The 23,736-nt window shown below is 43.3% G+C and overlaps 1 long non-coding RNA gene and 1 pseudogene across 1 annotated transcript in view; one reads left to right on the plus strand and one right to left on the minus strand.

Annotated features, from left to right (window-relative positions):
* Window positions 1-23,736, plus strand: part of LOC143782298 (uncharacterized) — a 906,302-nt gene that overhangs the window by 550,089 nt on the left and 332,477 nt on the right. The window lies entirely within an intron of this gene.
* Window positions 1-23,736, minus strand: part of LOC143782103 (polypeptide N-acetylgalactosaminyltransferase 12-like) — a 268,248-nt pseudogene that overhangs the window by 32,056 nt on the left and 212,456 nt on the right.

Genomic DNA, 23,736 nt, shown 5'->3' on the forward strand with positions numbered 1-23,736 from the left:
GTCCTTGGTATCCTTCAGGCAAGTTGGCCACCAGAAGAATTGGCTCAGGAACTCTTGTGTCTTCAGTACCCCCCTGTGACCATCCAACTTGGAGTCATGTACCAACTTGAGGATCTGCAGACGGACGACCTCAGGGACATAGATACGTCGATCTCTGAACCACATGCCACCCTTAAAGACAAGATTAATATCCACAGGTGGGTTGGCCAGAAATACATCACCGTCATAGGCCTCTCTGCACTCCTTCCACAAGTCCTGATTGTGGATAACTCCGATGAAATTGGCATCAGATAGAATGGTCTTGGACGGGGGCTCCAGGTACGGAATCCGCGGCATGGATTCAGGATAAAGCATCAGCCTTCCCATTACGAGAACCTTGATGGTACGAGATAACAAAGTTAAATTGATTTAAAAATAAGTTCCAATGAGCCTGACGAGGAGAAAGACATCTAACGGATCTAAGGAACTCTAAATTGCGATGGTCAGTTAGCACTATGATCTGTTGTGCAGCTCCTTGCAGATGATGCCTCCATTCTTTGAAAGCCGCAATAATAGTCAGCAATTCCTTGTCTCCCACGTCTTAATTCTTCTCTGCTGAGGTTAGTCTATGGGAAAAGAAAGCACAAGGATGTAGCAGACCCTTCTCTCCAGTTCTTTGGGAGAGAATAGCCCCCAAAGCATTATCAGAAGCGTCCACCTCCACAATGAAAGAAAGTGTTGGATCTGGGTGTATCAACAGCGGTGCTGATGTGAAACAGATCTTAAGCCGATCAAAAGCTTCTTGAGCCTGTGATGACCACTTAAAGGGCTTTTCCTTCTTTGTCAAGGAAGTAATGGGACGGAAAATATCAGAAAAATTTCGAATGAAGCGTCTGTAGAAATTTGCAAAACCAATAAAACGTTGGACCTCCTTAACGTTCTTGGGTACCGGCCAGTCAAGGATAGCCTGAATCTTACCAGATTCCATGTTCAGCCCCTGGGGAGAGATGATATAACCTAAGAACTGCATCTCAGAACGATGGAACTCACATTTCTCCAGCTTAATATACAGATGGTTCTCTTTCAGACGTCTTAAAACAGTTTTGACATGTTCTTCATGTTCCTGTAGAGAGTCAGAAAAGATTAGTATATCGTCCAAATAGATCACTACAAACTGGTCCAACAAATCTCTGAAAATGTCATTAGCAAGGTGTTGAAACGTTGCAGGGGCGTTACAAAGCCCGAAGGGCGTTACAAAGCCCGAAGGGCATCACAAGAGATTCAAAGTGTCCATACCGGCATCTGAATGCTGTCTTCCACTCATCCCCTGGACGAATATGCACCAAATTATAAGCCCCATGAAGATCCAGTTTAAAGAACACCTTAGCATGGCAGACTCTTTCCAGTAATTCGGGAATCAGAGGCAAAGGGTGACGGTTTCGTACACTTACCTTATTGAGTTCACGATAGTCAACACAGGGTCTCAGGGTCCCATCTTTCTTCTTTACAAAAAAGATATGTGCCTCTGCTGCTGAGGAAGAAGGACGTATGAAGCCTTTGGCCAGATTTTCATCAATATACTCCTTTAAGGCTTGAAGCTCAGGTACCGCCAAAGGGTGTACGTTACCAAAAGGAATAGCTGCCCCAGGAAGCAACTCAACGGGACAGTCATAATGCATGTGTGGAGGAAGCTGATCTGCATTCTTCTTGTCACAGATGTCAGAGAACTGTTTATATGCTGGAGGTAAAGAAAATACCTGTACATGGACTCAGGGACAGCTTCTGTTAACGCTGAGTTGCTCCTTGTTGGAAAGATAATCTCCTTGGTCTCCCAGTTGATAATTGGGTTCTGAGAACGCAACCAAGGAATGTCTAAAATCACGGGAAAATGAGGAGAAGAAATTAGCAAGAAAGAAAGTTGCTCCTGATGATTAGGCTCCAACAAAATTTCAATGGGTACGGTCTCCTGATCCACAGGCCCAGAGATTAAAGGTGACCCATCCACTGTTTCCATGGTAATTGGAGAGGCTCTTTGCTGAATTTCAATACCATGTTCCTTGGCAAATGCGATATCCATGAAATTGCCACCTGCACCAGAGTCAATCATAGCTGCACTGGAAATCCACTGTCCTGAACACAGGATCTTAATAGGGAGAGAACAGTGAGAGTTCTTTTCCTTAAGCTCCTTGGGGGGTGAAGTCATAGAAAGTGAATGGAATACAGCGTTTAAAGGCAGGCTACATTCAGAGATGTCAGATTCATCATCACAGTTGTCATACTCCCCTACTGCTGCTAGCACCTTGTTAGGCCATCTAGGACACTTAGGACAATTGATCAAGAAGTTGTCAGACTGGCCGCAGTAGAAACATAGACTTTCATGAAGGCGATGCTCCCGGAGCTCATTGATCTCGCGCCTCTGAACGGAATTAATTTGCATGGGCACCTCCTCCACCTCCCGAGATGTTTTATCTGCAGGCTCTTTGGAAGGAAGGTAAAAGTTAGAAATACGGTTATATGCAGCAAACTTCTCCTGCCTACGCTCAGTAAGGCGAATGTCAATGCGCACACAATGCTGTATAAATTTCCTTAGCTCTTGTGGTGACTCAGAGTGAGCTAGTTCATCTTTTGCAGTACTAGACAGACCCCTTTTAAAAATAGGCAATTGTGCATAACTGTCCCAATTGGTATCTACCGCTAATCTCCTGAATTCAGTAGCATACTCAATAATAGAACGTTTTGCCTGGCGTAAAGACAATAAAGCAGATTCAGCGGTTGCACGGCGATTAGGATCATCAAACATTAATGCCATAGCGGCCAAGAAATCATCCAAGTTATTTAACCGTGGGTCACAAGACTCAATCATCGGATTCGCCCAGGCCAGCGCTCGTGCGGTCAGCAGCATTATTACACATAATACTTTGGATCTATCATTAGGAAAACGGTCAGCATGCACATCAAAATATAGCATACATTGATTCACAAAGCCACGAAATTTGTCGCGATCACCATTAAATCTGAATGGGGGCAACTTAGGTGGGCTAGCTGGTGGCGGTTGCCCAGAGGGAAAAGTCGCTTGTGCAGCTATTTGCATGCTTATGTCCTGAAAAGCCTGTCAATACTGGGACTCTATGCCAGCAAGTTTGTTTTCCTGGGCTGCCATGAGGGTGCTGAAGTCCTGCAAAGTCTTTCCAAACACTTGTTGATTGTGTTCAAAGCTTCCAAACTTCTTTTGCAGACCTTCCACATCTTTCTGCAGTGATCTAATTATGGAAAACACCTGCTCTAGTCTGCTTTCTGCAGTCATTGTTCCAGCAGTCTCTTTTTTTTTTTTTTTTTTTTAGGCTAGAGTATCCAGTAATAATTATAGGGGATAACTCAGGAGACTCTTTGCGTGGAACAAGACAACTACAGGACACAGTTTTATAAGTGGTAAAGTCTATATTATCACACGGTGATTCAAACAGGTGCAGAGAGAAACTCAAGTCCACAACACTTGGAGTAAATATTAAAATATTAAATGCAGCTTAGCAGTCTATAGGAAACTTCAGAGGAAAATGCAATCACGCAGAAAGTCTATGAAGCACAATTATTCTTGAGGATACTTGACACGAATAAGTCCTTGCTTAGTCCAAAACACAGATAGATATGCTTATAAGGCAGTTCAAATAATATCTTAGCTCAACCAGGGAGGCCTGGGTAATAGTCTCAGGTTCTTGCAGAGCAGCAAACAGCTTACATGTCCAGCAAATGCAGATGGAAGTAAACACGAGCCTCAGATGAAGGAGGATTACTGGAACTGGTGTATGCAGCAGGACCTCAGAGCAGAGTAGCAGGATAACCCCACAGGTTCACAGGAGCAGGTATATAGCCAGGGTGTAACCAGAGTTCAGGAGCTGGATGCAAGGCAGAATACTCTAGCACAGACTGAAGGCTGGGGTGGAGTTTTATAGCAGGAAGACACAGTGCACATGAGACCAAAGACGCCATCTTGGAAAAGGGCAGTAATGCACAAAAAGTAATGAAAAATGTTCAGAGTCCTGACATTGAGTTTTCAACCTACAGTTGAATTCCAAGAACAATGGGAGAAATATACATTAATATTTAAGTAAGAATAGAATTCAAATAAGAACAGCAGAGTTCTACAGAGTTATTTAAATATCAACAGAATTCTGAGAAGAATGGGAGATTTCAACTAGGTTATTTAAAGTTCAATAGAATTCTGAAAACAATTGGATAGTTAAACTAGGTCTTTTTAAATCATTATTTGAATTATGATTGCAATGTGAGGGTTCTACAGGATGACTTAAATAACAATGGAGTTACAAGAACAATTGGAGAGTTCTATGTTTTCAAACTACAGTAGAATTACAAAAGCAATGGGAGAGTTCTACTGGGTTATTGAAATATCAGTAGAATTCTGAGAACAATCGGAGAGTTCTACAGGGTTATTTAAATATGAATAGAATTTCAAGAACAATGAGAGGGTTCTACATGGTAATTTAAATATAAATAGTGTTCCGAAAACAATGGGAGAGTTCTACTGGGCTTTTAAACAACAGTAGATTTACTAAAAGAATGGAAGAGTTCTACAGTGTTATTTAAATATCAGTAGTGTTCCGAGAACAATAGGAGAGTTCTGCTGGGTGTTCAAACTGCAGTGGGATTCGGAGAACAATGGGGCCGTTCTGCTAAGTTATTTAAATATCGATAGAGTTCTGAGACTAATGGGAGAGTTCCATTAGGTTATTTGAATATCAATAGAATTCCTAGACCAATGGGAAAGTTCCACAGTGTTTTTTTTTTAAAATATTAGAAGAATTGGGTGAGTTCTACAGCTTTATTTAAATATCAGTAGAATTCTGAGAACAATGTGACAGTTCTACTGGGTTATTTAAATATTAATAGAATTCTGAGAACAATGGGAGGGTTCTACTGGATTTTGAAAATCAATAGAGTTTTGAGAGCAATTGAAGAGTTGTAATGAGTGATTTAAATATCTATATATTTCCAAGCACAATGGGAGAAATCTACTGTGTTTTTTAATTATCAATAGAATTCCGAGAACAATGGGGGATTTCCGCTGGTTGTTCAAACTGCAATAGAATTCCGAGAACAATGGGAGAGCTCTACAGCTTTATTTAAATATCATTATATTTCCTAGAATAATGAAATAGTTCTAATGGGGTTTCAAAATGAAAGTAGAATTTCTAGAAAAATGGGAATGTTCTACAGTATTATTTAAATATTGAGTGAATTCGGAAGACAATGAGAGAGTTTTAATGAAATTTTAACTACAGTAGAATTCCAAGAACAATTCAAGAGTTTTACTGTTTTTTTTTAATATCAATACAATTGCAAGAACAATTTGAGAGTTCTACATTATTACTTAAATAACAATAGTAGTCAAAGAACAGTGGGAGAGTTCTACAGGATTATTTAAATATTAATAGAGTTCCAAGAACAATCAGATAATTCTACTAGGCTTTTAAACTACAGTAGAATTCCGAGAACATGGGGAGAGTTCTACTGGGTTATTTAAATATGGATTCTGAGAAAAATGGGAGAGTTCTACTGGGAAATTTAAATATCAATAGAATTCCGAGAACAATGGGAGTGTTCTACTAGATGTTCAAACTAAGGTAGAATTCAAGTAATAAAGGGTGATTTCTACAGCATTGTTTAACGCCTTCATCCCAAAGCCTGTTTTTACCTTCCTGACCAGGCAATTTTTTGCAATTCTGACCACTGTCACATTATGAGGTAATAACTCTAGAACGCTTCAAAGGATCCCGTTTATTCTGAGACTGGTTTCTCGAGACATATTGTACTTTATGATAGTGGTAAAATTTCTTTGATATTATTTGCGTTTATTTGTTAAAAAAATGGAAATTGGCAGAAATTTTGAAAATTTTGCAATTTTCAAACTTTTATTTTGTATGCCCTTAAATCAGAGTCATATTGCACAAAATAGTTAATAAAGGACATTTCCTACTTGTCTACTTTACATCAGCACACTTTTTAAAACATAATTTTTTAGTTACGAAGTTATAAGGGTTAAAAGTTGCCCAGCGATTTCTCATTTTTATAACAAAATTTGCAAAACCATTGTTTTAGGGACCATCTCACATTTGAAGTGACTTTGAGGGGCCTATGACAGATAATAACCCAAAATGACACCATTCTAAAAACTGCACCATCAAGGTACTCAAAACCACATTAAAGAAGCTTATTAACCCTTCAGGTGCTTCACATGAATTTATGGAATGTGGAAGAAAAACATTAACATTTACTTTTCTTTCACAAAAATTTTTCCTTTAGACCTTTTTCTTTTACTTTCACAAGGGTAACAGGAGAAATTTCTCCATGCAACTTGTTGTACAATTTCTCCTGAATGTGCAGATACCAAATATGTGGAGGAAAACAACTGTTTGGGTGCAGGACAGGGCTTGGAAGGAAAGGAGCACTATTTGACTTTTTCAATGTAAAATATGCTGGAATAATTAGCGGTTGCCATGGTGCATTTGGAGAGCCCCTGATGTGCCTAAGCAGTGGAAACCCCCACAAATGAAACCATTTTGGAAACCAGACCACTTAGGGAACTTATCTAGATGTGTATTGAGCACCTTGAACCCCCAGGTGCTTCCCTGAAGTTTATAACGTTAAGCCGTGAAAAAATAGATCAAATTTTTCCCAGATAAATCTTTTTTAGCTCCAAATTTTGCATTATCTTAAAGGTAACAAGAGAAATTGCTCCATAAAAATTGATGTGCAGTTTCTCCTGAGTGCGCAGATACCCAACATGTAGAGGAAAACAACTGTTTGGGTGCACAGCAGGGCTTGGAAGGGAAGGAGCACCATTTGACTTTTTGAATGTAAAATATGCTGGAATAATTAGCGGATGCCATGTCACATTTGGAGAGCCCCTGATGTGCCTAAACAGTGTAAACCCCCACAAACACACCATTTTGGAAACTGGACCCCCTATGAAACTTATCTAGATGTGTATTGAGAACCGTGAACCCACAGGTGCTTCACAGAAGTTGAAAATTTAGAGCCTTGGAAATTAAAAAAAAAATCACATTTTTCACAAAATAACCTTTTGCTCCATATTTTGCATTTTCACAAGGGTAACAGAAGAAGTTGCTCCATACAATTTGTTGTGCGTTTTCTACTGAGTATGGCGATACCTCATATGTGGGGGAATACTACTGTTTGGGCACACAGCTGGGCTTAGAAGGGAAGGAGCGCTATTTGACTTTTTGAATGCAAAATTTGATGGAATAATTATCTAGATGTGTATAGAGAACCTTGAACCCCCAGGTGCTTCACTAAGTTTATAAAGTTAAGCTGTGAAAATAAAACAAAATCAAATTTATTCCCACAAAAATCTTTTTTAGCTACAAATTTTGTATTTTCACAAGGGCAATAAGGAGAAAATGGATCCCAAAGTTTGTTGTGCAATTCCTCCTTAGTACGCCGATACCCCATATGTGGTCAAAAACTACTTTTGAGGCACAGTACAATGCTCAGAAGGGAAGTAGCGCCATATTACAGTGTAGATTTTGCTACACTTGTTTGAGGGTGCCATGTTACATTGGCAGAGCCCCTGAGGTGCCAGAACAGCAGAACCCCCAATAAGTGACCACATTTTACCAATTAAACCTCTCAATGAATTCATCTAGGGGTGCAGTGATTATATTGACACCACAGGTGTGTCACAAACTTTTATACCATTGGGTAGTGAAGAAAAAATAATTTACATTTTTACCACCAAGATTGTGAGCCCCAAGTTTTACATTTTCACACTGGGAAATGGGTAAAATTGGCACCAGAATTTGTCCCACAATTTCTGCTGAATATAGAAATACCCCATATGTGGATGTGGAGCGCCCCCAGGCGCAGGGCAGTGGGGTACTCGGTACCGGGTCCCTCTGTCTCGGTTCTGGGGATGTCACGGTGGCCTGACCCGGTCCGTGGCCCTGCTCAGGGGCGCCCAATCAAAGGGTGAAGTTTGTCAAGTGTTCGTGACGCCACCTGTGGTGTTCGGTCAGGGTGACTGACGCTGCTTAGGGGTCCGCTGGGGTGATGTTATGGCAGCTAGATGGAATACCTTCCCACAGGTGAAGTGTGTCCCCAGGGCTTCCCAGTAAGATAGATGATGATGGTGTAGGTCGCAGTAAATAACGAGGACACAGGGTTTCAGTCTCTTTACCTTTTACTGAAGACTTCAGCATCCACAATCCAGAGCACTGCTAACAGGGCTGGCTGAATCCGGCCGGTCCGAAGGCACATCCAGAGTTCCCTTTGCAGGTGGAAATCAGTAGCCTTCCTACTTGCGCCTGTGTGTTGTAGTACCTCCCTGCTGAGCACCACGGGATAGTCCTCACAACTGTCGTGTATGTTTCTGATATTCTCTCTCTCCGTCCTCCAGATGGTATGGATAGGACGACCCGTATGATGGGGTAGGCATGGAGCTATTTTATAGGGACCCTAGAGACGCCCCTCTCCCACAATTTGCCTCCGTTGTCTTCATTAGGTTAAAGGTTGGGCAGCCAACTTGGAATTAACTGTCCTGCCGTAGTTTGAAGTAATGCGTAGAGCCTATTACTCCCTCGGTGTTCCGGCCACCGGCTACGCGCCTCAGGAGGATGTTGCCGATCTTGAGGCAGAACTCCTCCCGGTATTATCTCCTTGTGCTTTGATCTGGTTCCTCACTTCTCCACAATATACTCTGCTTCTTGTCCTTTCCTAGGATGCTGCCGCAATGGGGTGCAGGTGCAGCTCCGTAACGTTCTATCTCGTGCTAAGTCTCTGCCAGGATCCCACCCCTGACAGGGACCTCTGTCTGCAGCTCAGATGTTCCTCCTTCTCCCCATCTGCCTGACAGGTCTTTCCTGGGTCTCACCCAGCAGCTTTCTCTGACTAACTTCCAATCCAACCCCCAGTTTTACCCGAGTGTGAGGAGTGGCCTATTAGATAGAACCTTTTGCTCCCCCTGGTGGTCGGAGTGTGAAGTGTAGTGTGTGACTGTGATACCTGGTCAGGTGAACTCCTTTAGTGCCATCAGACATACCATTACTCCCCCTGGTGGAAGAGCGACAATACTGCAAGGACCTGGACTCTGGGGCGCTGCACTTGTACAGTACTACTTTGCCATAAGAAGTGACTCAGGAGGGACAGAGCGCTATTTGCCTCCTGGAGCGCAGATTTTCCCAGACTAATTTGCGGACTCCAAATAATGAGCCCCTAAGTGCTAGAAAAGCAGAATCCCCCCTCAAGTGACCCCATTTTGGAAATTATAACCCTTTGGGAATTTATCTACAGATTTAGTGAAGATTTTGACTCTACGGGTGTTTTCCAGAAACAAACAGCAATGGATTTTGCTGAGTGAAAATTGCAAACTGCCGTTTTAGGGACCAGTACGTTGCAGGCACCAGTACATTATGCGTGGCTCATGTTTCTGGAGACACGCACCCATAAGTTAGGCGGGCTTTTATCACTACAGAAATGACAACATGGGTGCTAAACATGATTTAGGCACACTGGGGCTCGGAAGGGAGGGGGCATTTGGATTTGGGAGAGGAGAATTTGCTGAAATTCTTTTGTGGGGAAGGAGTCATTTAGCTTTTCCTGAGCCTTTGTACTACCAGTAATGTGGAAGCCCCCTCTATTTCCTTTAACCCCTTTCTGACCTCGGATGGGATAGTATGTCCGAGGTCAAATCCCCTGCTTTGATGCCCGTAATAGCGGCGGGTGGAATCGCGATTCACCCACCGCTATAAATTAGTTAAATGCTGCTGTTAAACGCTGACAGTGGCATTTAACTACCGCTTCCGGCCATCTGGCCAGCAATGAGCGCATTGCTGACCCCCGTCACATGATCGGGGGTCAGCGATGCGTCGGCATAACAACCAGAGGTCTTCTTGAGACCTCTATGGTTGCTGATGCCAGATTGCTATGAGCGCCACCCTGTGGTCGGCGCTCATAACAATGCAGTAATTCTGCTACATAACAGCGATCTGAGCTTCGCTCCTATGTAGCAGAGCCGATCAGGCTATGCCAGCTTCTAGCTTCCCATGGAGGCTATTGAAGCATGGCAAAAGTAAAAAAAAAATGTTTTAAAAAATATGAAAAATTTAAAAAAAATGAAAGTTTAAATCACCCTTCTTTTGCCCCATTCAAAATAAAACAATTTTAAAAAAAATCAAACATACACATATTTGGCATCACCGCATTCAGAATCGCCCAATCTATCAATAGAAAAAGGATTAACCTGAGCGCTTAATGGCGAGCGAGAAAAATATTTGAAGCACCAGAATTACATTTTTTTGGTCGCCGCAACATTGTATTAAAATGCAATAACGGGCAATCAAAAGATTGTATCTGCACCGAAATGGTATTATTAAAAATGTCAGCTTGGTGCTCAAAAAATAAGCCATCACCCGACCCCAGATCACGAAAAATGGAGACAATTTTTTTTTTTTTAGCAAAGTTTGGAATTTTTTTCACCACTTGGATAAAAAATAACCTAGACATGTCTGGTGTCTATGAACTCGTAATGACCTGGAGAATCAAAATGGTCGGTCAGTTTTAGCATTTCGTGAACCTAGCAAAAAGCCAAGGAAAAAACCATTGTGGGACAGTTTTATAGAGCGGGTCGTTACGGACGTGGCAATACCAAATATGTGTACTTTTATTAATTTTTTTAATTTACATAAATACATTTTTTAAAATATATTTATTTATTTATTCTTTATTTAGGGATATTGTTAAAAATATTTTTACACATTATAATATTTTTTTCATTGTTTTACATTGTCTTAATACTGACTTTTCAAAGGTTTTATGGACTGATGAAATGAGAGTGACTCTTGATGGGCCAGATGGATGGGCCAGAGGCTGGATCAGTAAAGGGCAGAGAGCTCCACTCCGACTCAGACGCCAGCAAGGTGGAGGTGGGGTACTGGTATGGGCTGGCATCATCAAAGATGAACTTGTGGGACCTTTTCGGGTTGAGCATGGAGAGAAGCTCAACTACCAGACCTACTGCCAGTTTCTGGAAGACAACTTCTTCAAGCAGTGGTACAGGAAGAAGTTGGTATCGTTCAAGGAAAACATGATTTTCATGCAGGACAATGCTCCATCACATGCCTCCAACTACTCCACAGCGTGGCTGGCCAGGAAAGGTCTCAAATAAGAAAAAATAATGACATGGCCCCCTTGCTCATCTGATCTGAACCCCATAGAGAACCTGTGGTCCCTCATAAAATGTGAGATCTACAGGGAGGGAAAACAGTACACCTCTTGGAACAGTGTCTGGGAGGCTGTGGTGGCTGCTGCACGCAATGTTGATCGTAAACAGATCAAGCAACTGACAGAATCAATCGATGGAAGGCTGTTGAGCAGGGGTGGGCAATTAATTTTGCCATGGGGCCGCATGAGAAATTTGGATGGTTTTAGAGGGCCAGACTAATATAATTAACTCAGCATTACATTGCTGTCCGGCTGCCGCTGGAGGTGAGCATACATAGAACCACAACACACAGTCACGGATCACAGGACCTGTAAGCGTGCCCAGAGGCGTATGTAGGGATTCTGGCACCCGGGGCAAGAATTCATTTTGGTGCCCCCATAATGTCCAGATTTCATTTGTGCCCACATAATGTCCAGATTTCATTTGTGCCCCCATACTGTCCTGATTTGTCACTTGTGCCACCATACTGTCCAGATTTGTCACTTGTGCCCCCATAGTATGGTGGCACAAGTGACAAATCAGAACAGTATGGTGGCACAAGTGACAAATCAGGACAGTATGGTGGCACAAGTGACAAATCTGGACAGTATGGTGGCACAAGTGACAAATCTGGACAGTATGGTGGCACAAGTGACAAATCTGGACAGTGTGGTGGCACAAGTGACAAATCTGGACAGTATGGTGGCACAAGTGACAAATCTGGACAGTATGGTGACCATACTGTCCTGATTTGTCACTTGTGCCACCATACTGTCCTGATTTGTCACTTGTGCCACCATACTGTCCTGATTTGTCACTTGTGCCCCCATCATACTGTCCTGAATCCTGATAATTCTGCCCCATAATGTCCTGTTTGTGCTGCCCCCATCCGCATCCCCCCCAGGGCTGGCTGCTGCTCCCCCCCATGCATGCAGGCGCCAGGCAGCTCCATTACCCGGTCTGCGCGGCCGCGGTATAGAGCACTTACCACTGACCACCGGCACCCGCCCAACCGACGTCACTGTCCGACTCCAAGTACGCTACAGTACAGCCGCACAGAACACCGGCGGCCAGCGCAACGGACGAAGGAGCACCGCAGCAGCCTGTCACACGCTCAGTGACGTCACCTGCTGCTGGCGCTTCCCTGATGCGGAAGTGCCAGCGGCATTCAGCGCCTCTCAGCAGACAGGGGTTTCAGGGCAGGGCGCACAGGCGCTGGAGTGGCAAACAGCAGGGAAGGGGAACCTGGCTGGTAGCGCCGTAGCGACGTGCAGCCGCTGCACTGTCTCTGGCGGCTGGCCGAGCGGTGGTGGCCATTTAAAATCGTCAGGCGGGCCGGATGCGGCCCGCGGGCCGCATCTTGCCCAGGTCTGCTGTTGAGTGTCATAAAGAAAGGTGGCTATATTGGTTACTAATTTTGGGGGGTTTTGTTTTTGCATGTCAGAAATGTTTATTTCAAAATTTTGTGCAGTTATATTAGTTTACCTGGTGAAAATAAACAAGTGAGATGGGAATATATTTGGTTTTTATTAAGTTGCCTAATAATTCTGCACAGTATAAGTTACCTGCACAAACAGATATCCTCCTAAGATACCCAAATCTAAAAAAAAAACCTCCAACTTCCAAAAATATTAAGCTTTGATATTTATGAGTCCTTTGGGTTGATTGAGAACATAGCTGTTGATCAATAATAAAAATAATCCTCTAAAATACAACTTGCCTAATAATTCTGCACACAGTATATGTTTGAGTCCCCCATGGCTGCACGATTCGCAGCTGTTAGACAGGCACAACACATGCGGGGATTGCCTGTTTGATAGCAGCTATTAATCAGCTACCTAGTCTTCATTAGTGCCTCTGATGGTGAGCTCAGACTTGAGCTGCAGGTAGCCACCAAGTACCACTCGAGAGCAGGGCCCTATACTGCAGCAGGTGACCCCATGGATCAGGTACGGACTCGGAATAGCAGACAGATCAGGATCACTGGCAGAATGGACACCAGTAAGGATTCAAATGGGAGGTTTCAGATTCCGACAGAACAGCTCATTTAGACAGGGTGGTTTCAAGAACACAGGACAGACTCCAGTACAGGGTCTCAGGATGGGTACCGAAACAGTTAGTAGGACTGGTATAGAGAAGCAGGACGGTACAAAAGCACAAGACAGACTCTGGTGCAAGGTTGCAGTACATGTTCAGTAACAGGGACCTTTCAATGAACTAGTGGGCTAACACATAGTAAACACTAAGGTGCTCAGGCACCACCCTACAGAGGAGGGTGCCTTAAATATCTAATGCTTCCTAGCTATAGACTTGGGGTATTTCCGTAGTGTATGTGCTGCTCCTATAAGAAGTAGGAAGCGTGCGCGCACCGATCGCTTTGCTTGAGATGCCACCAAGCTGCCATGGCAGTGAGCATGTGGGCGTCTCTGCTGGGAGGATAAAGCGGCACCATGAATGGATGCCATTGTTACAGTTACTAAGAGCTGAGCTGTGTCATATGTTAGGAGGACACTATACTTGCATATACACTTATGTTCACTCCACATGGTAAGTGTTTTTTTCTTGTATATGCTCATCAGTACAGGCACACAATATCACATCAATTGTTATGTGACATAACATCACAGTGGTTTTTATTTAATTATTATATTTATTTACTATTTCGCATTGATGGGTTGTGTGTTTTAACTACCTGCAGCAGCAATTAGTATGAGTGGGCTCGAAAGTATGCAATTATAGTGTGAGCATAAGTTCATAGGTTATGTTCACACTGAATCTTTTTCCAGTGGTCAATAAAATCTATTTTTCAAGTAAAACATGCTTCAGGAATTGCTCCTTCTCTTTGTACTTTTGTAAGCCGGAAGTCTTTTTAACTGTCTTTTTGCTCATTTCCTGAGCACTTTTTCAATTTCTTTTTCCACCAAATTTTAATGAACATTTTTAGCATATTTTGGAAATCTTATTACTGGCATTTTCAGGATATTTTTTGTTCAATCCATCAAACAATGTACACAACAAGCTATTGTTTTTTTAACCACAACACTTAGAAAGATACCTAGACATAATTTTTTTATGACATTATTATCTTTTTTAACCATTTTTTTCTTACATATTTACCCTCCAAAGTAAATCATTAACTAATTGTTAAACTGCTATTTATGTATTAACTAGCTGCTAAACTATTTCTTAAGTTTTCTTAAAATATGAGAATGTTTTTCATGAATATTAGGTACAATACCTTTCTCAAAAGAAATTTTTGGTTTTCAGGCACACTTTGCCCATTTTCTCGACATAAGGATATAGTGAGGATTTCAGAGGCTTGATCTGTTGCCACGCAACCATCAGGCTGACGTGTATTGTATCTGATCTCATTATCAGAGGTATATTCAAAGAACTGAAAAAAATTATATAAAGTATATTGTTTCTTACCCAACAAGAAATGTTTACATTTTTACTGCAAGTAAATGGTAAGTTTATCTCTTTATGCTTTCACCATATGGTCAGAAGTAAATTTTCTATTCTTGATACATGTAGGTATGAATACATTCTACACACGGAATATAATTAAAACGCCTACACATCATTCTATTCCCTGTGTCACAATGCAATTAAAAAAGTAGTGGTATCCAAGATAGACCAGATAATTTACCTTCAGACATATGTATAGAGCAACTAAGGCTGAAATATTACCTTAATTATAGGAGGCCAATACACAATCATTGGCAACTGCAGTAATGATGTAAAGTATTGGCACCCTTAAAATTGTTCCATTATTAACCGTATAACGGCGACCGCCAAAAAAAAAGGGCGATTTGCCATTTAATTTCTCTCTCCTCCGATATGATCGCACATCAGAGGAGAGAGAAATAGGGTCCCCCCGATGTCCCCCGGTATGCCTGGACTCGCTTTCATACTCCTGCGTCCTCCCGTGTCTTCTTCCAGGAAGAAAATGGCGGGCGCATGCGTAGTGCGCCCGCCGAGATCTGCCCGCGGACACTTGGCAACAATAGGGAGATTTTTCCTATTGGTTCATTTTGGTCACTGTGATACACCCTATCACAGTGATCAAAATAAAGAAAAATAGTAAATAAACCTCCCCCTTTATCACCCCCTTAGTTAGGGAAAAATAATAAAATAATGAAAATATATTTATTTCCATTTTCCCATTAGTGTTACAGTTGGGCTAAAATGAATTGGGCAAAACCAAAGAAAACCTTGTATCTTAGCAGATAATAAACGATTAAAACCAACTCTTTATTACGTACTTTAAAATTTTAGACAGACCAGTCAACATACAAACAACCGTGCTAGGCTGTACCTGCCCCTCACACTGTTAATTCTAGACTGCCCTGCCTTGCAGCGGAGGTTGGCACCCTATACATATATATATACGAGATAGGCGCCCCCGCTCAACGGAGGCTATCCCTATGACTCCTGTATGTCAATCTACAGATAATGTGATACATTTAGACCATCATTCTGACATAACAGGAAAATACAATAGCGGCACTTATAGGACAGTGTGAAAAAGGGTGAATAACCAATAAACAATATAAAGTGCAAAAAGTGCTAGATACACACTAAGTACCTCTCTGTAACTGTTCCCTGCTGATCTCCCCCCTGCCTGTCAGGGGGGGTTGGCGCCCTACTGTTCAGCGGATGCAGCGCCCCCACTCCACGACGGCTTGCCCTATCAACAAGCCCTACAAAATGTGCTAAATGAAAAAAACAAATGTCACTTCAAGTGGCCTACAATGTTATGGCCAAGCATCAATCAGGCAGGCTATATGGGTACAGTACTGATAAATAACTGTGATCCCACATTGCGATATATACATATACCAGTTACACCAACGGGGTACTTGTCATTTCTGATGTATTCATAACCAAACGCCTCAACGCGTTTCACCAAACATGGCTCATCAGGAGGCTTAGATGAATAGATGCTGCAGCATCCAAGCCTGTACCCATATAGCTTGCCTGATTGGTGCTTGGCACATTTTGTAGGGCTTTTGAGAGGTACTTAGTGTGTATCTAGCACTTTTTGCACTTTATATTGTTTATTGGTTATTCACCCTTTTTCACACTGTCCTATAAGTGCCGCTATTGTATTTTCCTGTTATGTCAGAATGATGGTCTAAATGTATCACATTATCTGTAGATTGACATACAGGAGTCATAGGGATAGCCTCCGTTGAGCGGGGGCGCCTATCTCGTATATATATGTATAGGGTGCCAACCTCCGCTGCAAGGCAGGGCAGTCTAGGATTAACAGTGTGAGGGGCAGGTACAGCCTAGCACGGTTGTTTGTATGTTGACTGGTCTGTCTAAAATTTTAAAGTAAGTAATAAAGAGTTGGTTTTAATTTAATTTAATAGTTTATTATCTGCTAAGATACAAGGTTTTCTTTGGTTTTGCTTAGTTTTTTTGAACCTTGGTTGTATATTCTATTTTGTTTTTTTTCCCCTAAAATGAATTGGGCTAAAGTTAGGGTTAGGGTTGGGGTTAATGTTAGGGTTGAGGATAAAGTTAGGGTTGATATTAGGGTTAGGGTTGAGATTAGGGTTAGGATTGAGATTAGGGTTAGGGTTGGAATTGGGGTTAGAGGTGTGATTAGGGTTAGGGTTGGGATTAGGGTTTGGTGTAATAATTATAGGGGATAACTCAGGAGACTCTTTGCGTGGAACAAGACAACTACAGGACACAGTTTTATAAGTGGTAAAGTCTATATTATCACACGGTGATTCAAACAAGTGCAGAGAGAAACTCAAGTCCACAACACTTGGAGTAAATATTAAATGCAGCTTAGCAGTCTATAGGAAACTTCAGAGGAAAATGCAATCACGCAGAAAGTCTATGAAGCACAATTATTCTTGAGGATACTTGACACGAATAAATCCTTGTCTTAGTCCAGGCACAGATAGATATGCTTATTAGGCAGTTCAAATCTTATCTTAGCTCAACCAGGGAGGCCTGGTTAATAGTCTCAGGTTATTGCAAAGGATCAACAGCTTACATGAACAGCAAATGCAGATGGAAGTAAACACGAACAGCAGATGAAGGAGGATTACTGGAAACTTGTGTATGCAGCAGGAACTCAGAGCAGAGTAGCAGGATAACCACACAGATTCACAGGAGCAGGTGTATAGCCAGGGAGTTATCAGAGGTCAGGAGCTGGATGCAAGGCAGAATACTCTAGCACAGACTGAAGGCTGGGGTGGAGTTTTATAGCAGGAGACACAGTGCACATGAAACCAAAGACGTCATCTTGGAAAAGGGCAGTAATGCACAAAAGGTAAAAAATGTTCAGAGTCCTGACATTACTCCCTCCTTAGAAGCGGCCTCAGGATGATCCTGGATCTGGTTTCTCAGGGAATCTCTGATGAAAACGAGAAATCTTCTGTTGGGCATTGATGTTTTCCACAGGTTCCCAAGAGTCTTCCTCAGGGGGATATCCCTGCCATCTTATCAGATATTGGAAGCCGATTCCTGCGAATCCTGGAATCAATAATTTCCTCCACCATGAATTGTTCTTGCCCATCAATCACCACAGGCTATGGAGGTGGCACAACACGTCCCTGGAAGGTATTAGGAGATACAGGCTTTAGTAAAGATACATGAAAAACTGGGTGTACCTTCATAGTCCTAAGCAGCTTCAGCCGACAGGCCACAGAGCTCACAATACCGTTGATCTTGAAAGGGCCAATGGATTTCTGTCCAAGTTTTTGTGGAGGAATGTTTAACTTCAGATTCTTAGTCGCTAACCACACGGAATCTCCTACCTTGAACATGGGTGCAGGTTTATGGAATCTATCAGCCGATATCTTATAACGTTCTTGAGCTGTGGTCAGGGATTCCTTCAGAACCTCCAGATTCTTTCTCATCGCAGGCAGCCTTTCCTCCACTGCCAGAACTGGAGAATTAATTGGAGACCCAGGTAAAATACACGGATGATAACCCAGATTGGCAAAGAAAGGTGTAAATTTAGTGGAGGTGCTCTGAGAATTATATGAAAATTCGGCTAATGGCAACAACTACAACCAATCATCCTGGAGATGGCTGACATAACATCTTAGATATTGTTCCAGCGTCTGGTTGGTACGCTCAATCTGACCATTTGTCTGGGGATGGTAAGCAGAAGAGAGACAGACATTAATATTTAGTGCAGAGCAAAACCCCTTCCAGAATCTTGAAGTGAACTGTACTCCACGGTCAGAGATGATCTCATCCGGAACCCCATGCAACCAAAAGACATTCTGTATAACCAAGTTCACTGTATCTTTAGCTGAGGGGAGGCCGGTGCATGGAACAAAATTAGCAGCTTTAGTCAGGCGATCAACTACCACCATGATTGTATTCATGCCCCCCGATGTAGGCAGCTCCACAATAAAGTCCATTGATATAGACCCCCAAGGGCGTGATGGAACAGGTAATGGTTGTAGAAGACCCGTAGGTGCCACATGAGGAGTCTTGTAACGGGCACATACCTCGCAAGAGAGAACATAGTCCTTTGTATCCTTCAGGCAAGTTGGCCACCAGAAGAATCGGCTCAGGAACTCTTCTGTCTTCTGTACCTCCCTGTGACCAGCCAACTTGGAGTCATGTACCAACTTAAGGATCTGCAGACGGACGACCTCCGGGACGTAGATACGTCGATCTCTGAACCACATGCCACCCTTAAAGACAAGATTAATATCCACAGGTGGGTTGGCCAGAAATACATCACCGTCATAGTCCTCCCTGCACTCCTTCCACAAGTCCTGATCGTGGATAGCTCCGATGAAATTGGCATCAGATAGAATGGTCTTGGACGGGGGCTCCAGGTACGGAATCCGCAGCATGGATTCGGGATAAAGCATCAGCCTTCCCATTACGAGAACCTGGACGGTTCGAGATAACAAAGTTAAATTGATTTAAAAATAAGTTCCAACGAGCCTGACGAGGAGAAAGACATCTAGCGGATCTAAGGAACTCGAGATTGCGATGGTCAGTTAGCACTATGATCTGTTGTGCAGCTCCTTGCAGATGATGCCTCCATTCTTTGAAAGCCGCAATAATAGCCAGCAATTCCTTGTGTCCCACGTCGTAATTCTTCTCTGCTGAGGTTAGTCTATGGGAAAAGAAAGCACAAGGATGTAGCAAACCCTTTTCTTCAGTTCTTTGGGAGAGAATAGCCCCCAAAGCATTATCAGAAGCGTCCACCTCCACAATGAAAGGAAGTGTTGGATCTGGGTGTATCAACAGCGGTGCTGATGTGAAATAGACTTTAAGCCGATCAAAAGCTTCTTCAGCCTGTGATGACCACTTAAAGGGCTTTTCCTTCTTTGTCGAGGAAGTAATGGGACGGACAATATCAGAAAAATTTCGAATGAAGCGTCTGTAGAAATTTGCAAAACCAATAAAACTTTGGACCTCCTTAACGTTCTTGGGTACCGGCCAGTCAAGGATAGCCTTAATCTTACCAGATTCCATGTTCAGCCCCTGGGGAGAGATGATATAACATAAGAACTGTATCTCAGAACGATGGAACTCGCATTTCTCCGGCTTAATATACAGATGGTTCTCTTTCAGACGTCTTAAAACAGTTTTGACATGTTCTTCATGTTCCTGTATAGAGTCAGAAAAGATTAGTATATCGTCCAAATAGATCACTACAAACTGGTCCAACAAATCTCTGAAAATGTCATTAGCAAGGTGTTGAAATGTTGCAGGGGCGTTACAAAGCCTGAAGGGCATCACAAGAGATTCAAAGTGTCCATACCGGCATCTGAATGCTGTCTTCCACTCATCCCCAGGACGAATACGCACCAAATTATAAGCCCCACGAAGATCCAGTTTAGAGAACACCTTAGCATGGCGGACTCTTTCCATTAATTCGGGAATCAGAGGCAAAGGGTAACGGTTTTGTACTGTTACCTTATTGAGTTCTCGATAGTCAACACAGGGTCTCAGGGTCCCATCCTTCTTTACAAAAAAGATAGGTGCCACTGCTGGTGAGTAGGGTTGAGCGACCTTTACATTTATAGGATCGGGTCGGGTTTCACGAAACGCGACTTTTTCAAAAGTCGGGTTGAGTGAAATCGGCCGATCCTATAAAAAAGTCGGGGTCGGGGTCAGACGAAACTCGAAACCCAATGCAGTGCATTGGGTTTCCAATGGTTCCCAGGGTCTGAAGGAGCGGAAACTCTCCTTCAGGCCCTGGGATCCATATTTAAGTGTAAAATAAAGAATTAAAATAAAAAATATCGCCATACTTACCCTCTGATGCGCCCTGGTACTAAGCGGGAACCTTCCTTCCTTAGAATCAGCCTTCCAGGACCTTGCGGTGACGTCGCGGTGACGTCGCGGCTTGTGATTGGTCGCGCGGCCGCCCATGTGACTGCTCGCGCGACCAATCACAAGCCGCGACGTCACCGTGACGTCACCGAAGGTCCTGGAAGGGCTGATTCTTAGGAAGGAAGGCTGCCGGAAAGAAGCAGGGCGCGTCCGAGGGTGAGTATATACAGTGGGGCAAAAAAGTATTTAGTCAGTCAGCAATAGTGCAAGTTCCACCACTTAAAAAGATGAGAGGCGTCTGTAATTTACATCATAGGTAGACCTCAACTATGGGAGACAAACTGAGACAAAAAAATCCAGAAAATCACATTGTCTGTTTTTTTATCATTTTATTTGCATATTATGGTGGAAAATAAGTATTTGGTCAGAAACAAACAATCTTGACGGATCACAAGAATTTGACTTATCTCTGGTCTGCCAAACGGTTGAATCCGAGACAGGCTCGATGGTCGTTGTTTTTCTCTCATTTCAATTTCGTGGTTTCATATCTTCCGTGTTCGAAAAACGTGAAGGCTGATGCCCTTTCTAGGAGTTTTGTACCTGACTCCCCGGAAGCTTCTGAACCGACTGGTGTTCTCAAAGAGGGGGTGATTTTGTCTGCCATCTCTCCTGATCTGTGACGGGTGTTGCAGGAGTTTCAGGCCAATAGACCTGACCGTTGTCCACCGGAGAGACTGAATGTCCCAGACAGATGGACCAGTAGAGTTATTTCCGAGGTTCACTCTTCGGTGTTGGCAGGTCATCCTGGGATTTTTGGTACCAGGGATTTGGTGGCGAGATCCTTTTGGTGGCCTTCCTTGTCGCGGGATGTGCGTTCCTTTGTGCAGTCCTGTGGGATTTGTGCTCGGGCCAAGCCTTCGTGTTCTCGTGCCAGTGGATTGATTTTGCCTTTGCCTGTCCCGAAGAGGCCTTGGATGCATATTTCCATGGATTTTATTTCGGATCTTCCTGTCTCTCAGAAGATGTCTGTCATCTGGGTGGTTTGTGATCGTTTTTCCAAAATGGTCCATTTGGTACCCTTGCCTAAGTTGCCTTCCTCCTCCGATTTGGTGCCACTGTTTTTTCAGAATGTGGTTCGTTTACATGGTATTCCGGAGAACATTGTGTCCGACAGAGGATCCCAGTTTGTGTCCAGATTTTGGCGATCCTTTTGTGCTAAGATGGGCATTGAATTGTCTTTTTCGTCAGCCTTCCATCCTCAGACGAATGGTCAAACCGAACGAACTAATCAGACCTTGGAAACTTATTTGAGATGTTTTGTTTCTGCTGACCAGGATGATTGGGTGACCTTTTTGCCATTGGCTGAGTTCGCCCTCAATAATCGGGCTAGTTCTGTTACTTTGGCTTCACCTTTCTTTTGCAATTCTGGTTTTCATCCTCGTTTCTCCTCGGATCAGGTTGAGTCTTCTGACTGTCCTGGGGTGGATTCTGTGGTGGATAGGTTGCAGCAGATTTGGAACCATGTGGTGGACAATTTGACTTTGTCCCAAGAGAAGGCTCAGCGCTTTGCTAACCGCCGTCGCTGTGTGGGTCCCCGACTTCGTGTGGGGGATTTGGTATGGTTGTCTTCTCGTTATGTCCCGATGAAGGTTTCCTCTCCTAAGTTCAAGCCTCGTTTCATCGGTCCTTATAAGATTTTGGAAATCCTCAACCCTGTGTCTTTTCGTTTGGACCTCCCAACATCGTTTGCCATTCATAATGTGTTCCAGAGGTCATTGTTGCGGAGATATGTGGTGCCTGTGGTCCCTTCTGTTGATCCTCCTGCTCCGGTCTTGGTCGAGGGGGAGTTGGAATATGTGGTGGAGAAGATCTTGGATTCTCGTATTTCGAGACGGAGACTTCAGTACTTAGTGAAATGGAAGGGTTATGGTCAGGAGGATAATTCCTGGGTTGTCGCCTCCGATGTCCATGCGGCCGATTTGGTTCGTGCCTTTCATTTGGCTCGTCCTGATCGGCCTGGGAGCTCTGGTGAGGGTTCGGTGACCCCTCCTCAAGGGGGGGGTACTGTTGTGAATTCCGTTCTCGGGCTCCCTCCTGTGGTCATGAGTGGTACTGTGTGAGTTTGTTCTTGGGCTCCCTCTGGTGGCCTTTAGCGATATGGCTGGGGTCAGCTGTTTCATCTCCTGCTAGGCTGGGCCTATTTAACTCACCTGGACCTTTACTTGTCGCCTGCTGTCGGTATATTCAGTCCTGATCCTGTGCTCTCCTGAATATTCCTTGTGACCAGTCTCCTGCTATGAGAAGCTAAGTTTGCTTGTTCAGTTTCTCATTATTTCCTTGAAAACGTTTCTCATTATATTATGAGTTCAGCCCAGCTTGCTTTCATGTGATTTTTTGCTTGCTGGTTAGTTCTGGGGTGCAGAGTGCGCCCCTCACATCGTGAGTCGGTGTGGGGGTTCTTGTATTCTCTGCGTGGTTTACTTTTGATAGTTTTTGTACTGACCGCACAGACACCTATCTTTATCTGCCTATCTAGTATTAGCGGGCCTCATTTGCTAAACCTGTTTCATCTCTACGTTTGTGTTTTCCCCTTAACTCACCGTTATTATTTGTGGGGGGGCTATCTAAAACTTTGGGGATATTTCTCTGAGGTAAGTGAGGTCTTTGCTTTCTCTCTAGGGGTAGTCAGTTTCTCAGGCTGTGACGAGGCGTCTAGGTTTTCAGGTAACGCTCCACAGCTGCCTTTAGTGTGTTTGGATAGGATCAGGATTGCGGTCAGTATAGCTTCCACATCCCCAGAACTTGTCCTATATATTCAGGGTATATGTGTCAGGTCAGTTTGAGATCCTACCACCAGGATCATAACACATGACCAGCAAATGCAGATGGAAGTAAACATGAACAGCAGATGAAGGAGGATTACTGGAAACTTGTGTATGCAGCAGGAACTCAGAGCAGAGTAGCAGGATAACCACACAGGTTCACAGGAGCAGGTGTACAGCCAGGGAGTAATCAAAGGTCAGGAGCTGGATGCAAGGCAGAATACTCTAGCACAGACTGAAGGCTGGGGTGGAGTTTTATAGCAGGAGACACAGTGCACATGAAAAGAAAAAAAAGCCATCTTGGAAAAGGGCAGTAATGCACAAAAGGTAAAAAATGTTCAAAGTCCTGACATTAGGGTTGGGATTAGGATTAGGGTTGGGATTAAGGTTAGAATTAGGATTAGGGTTGGGTTGGGATTAGGGTTA

Source organism: Ranitomeya variabilis, chromosome 6, assembly GCF_051348905.1.
Source record: "Ranitomeya variabilis isolate aRanVar5 chromosome 6, aRanVar5.hap1, whole genome shotgun sequence".
NCBI lineage: Eukaryota > Metazoa > Chordata > Amphibia > Anura > Dendrobatidae > Ranitomeya > Ranitomeya variabilis.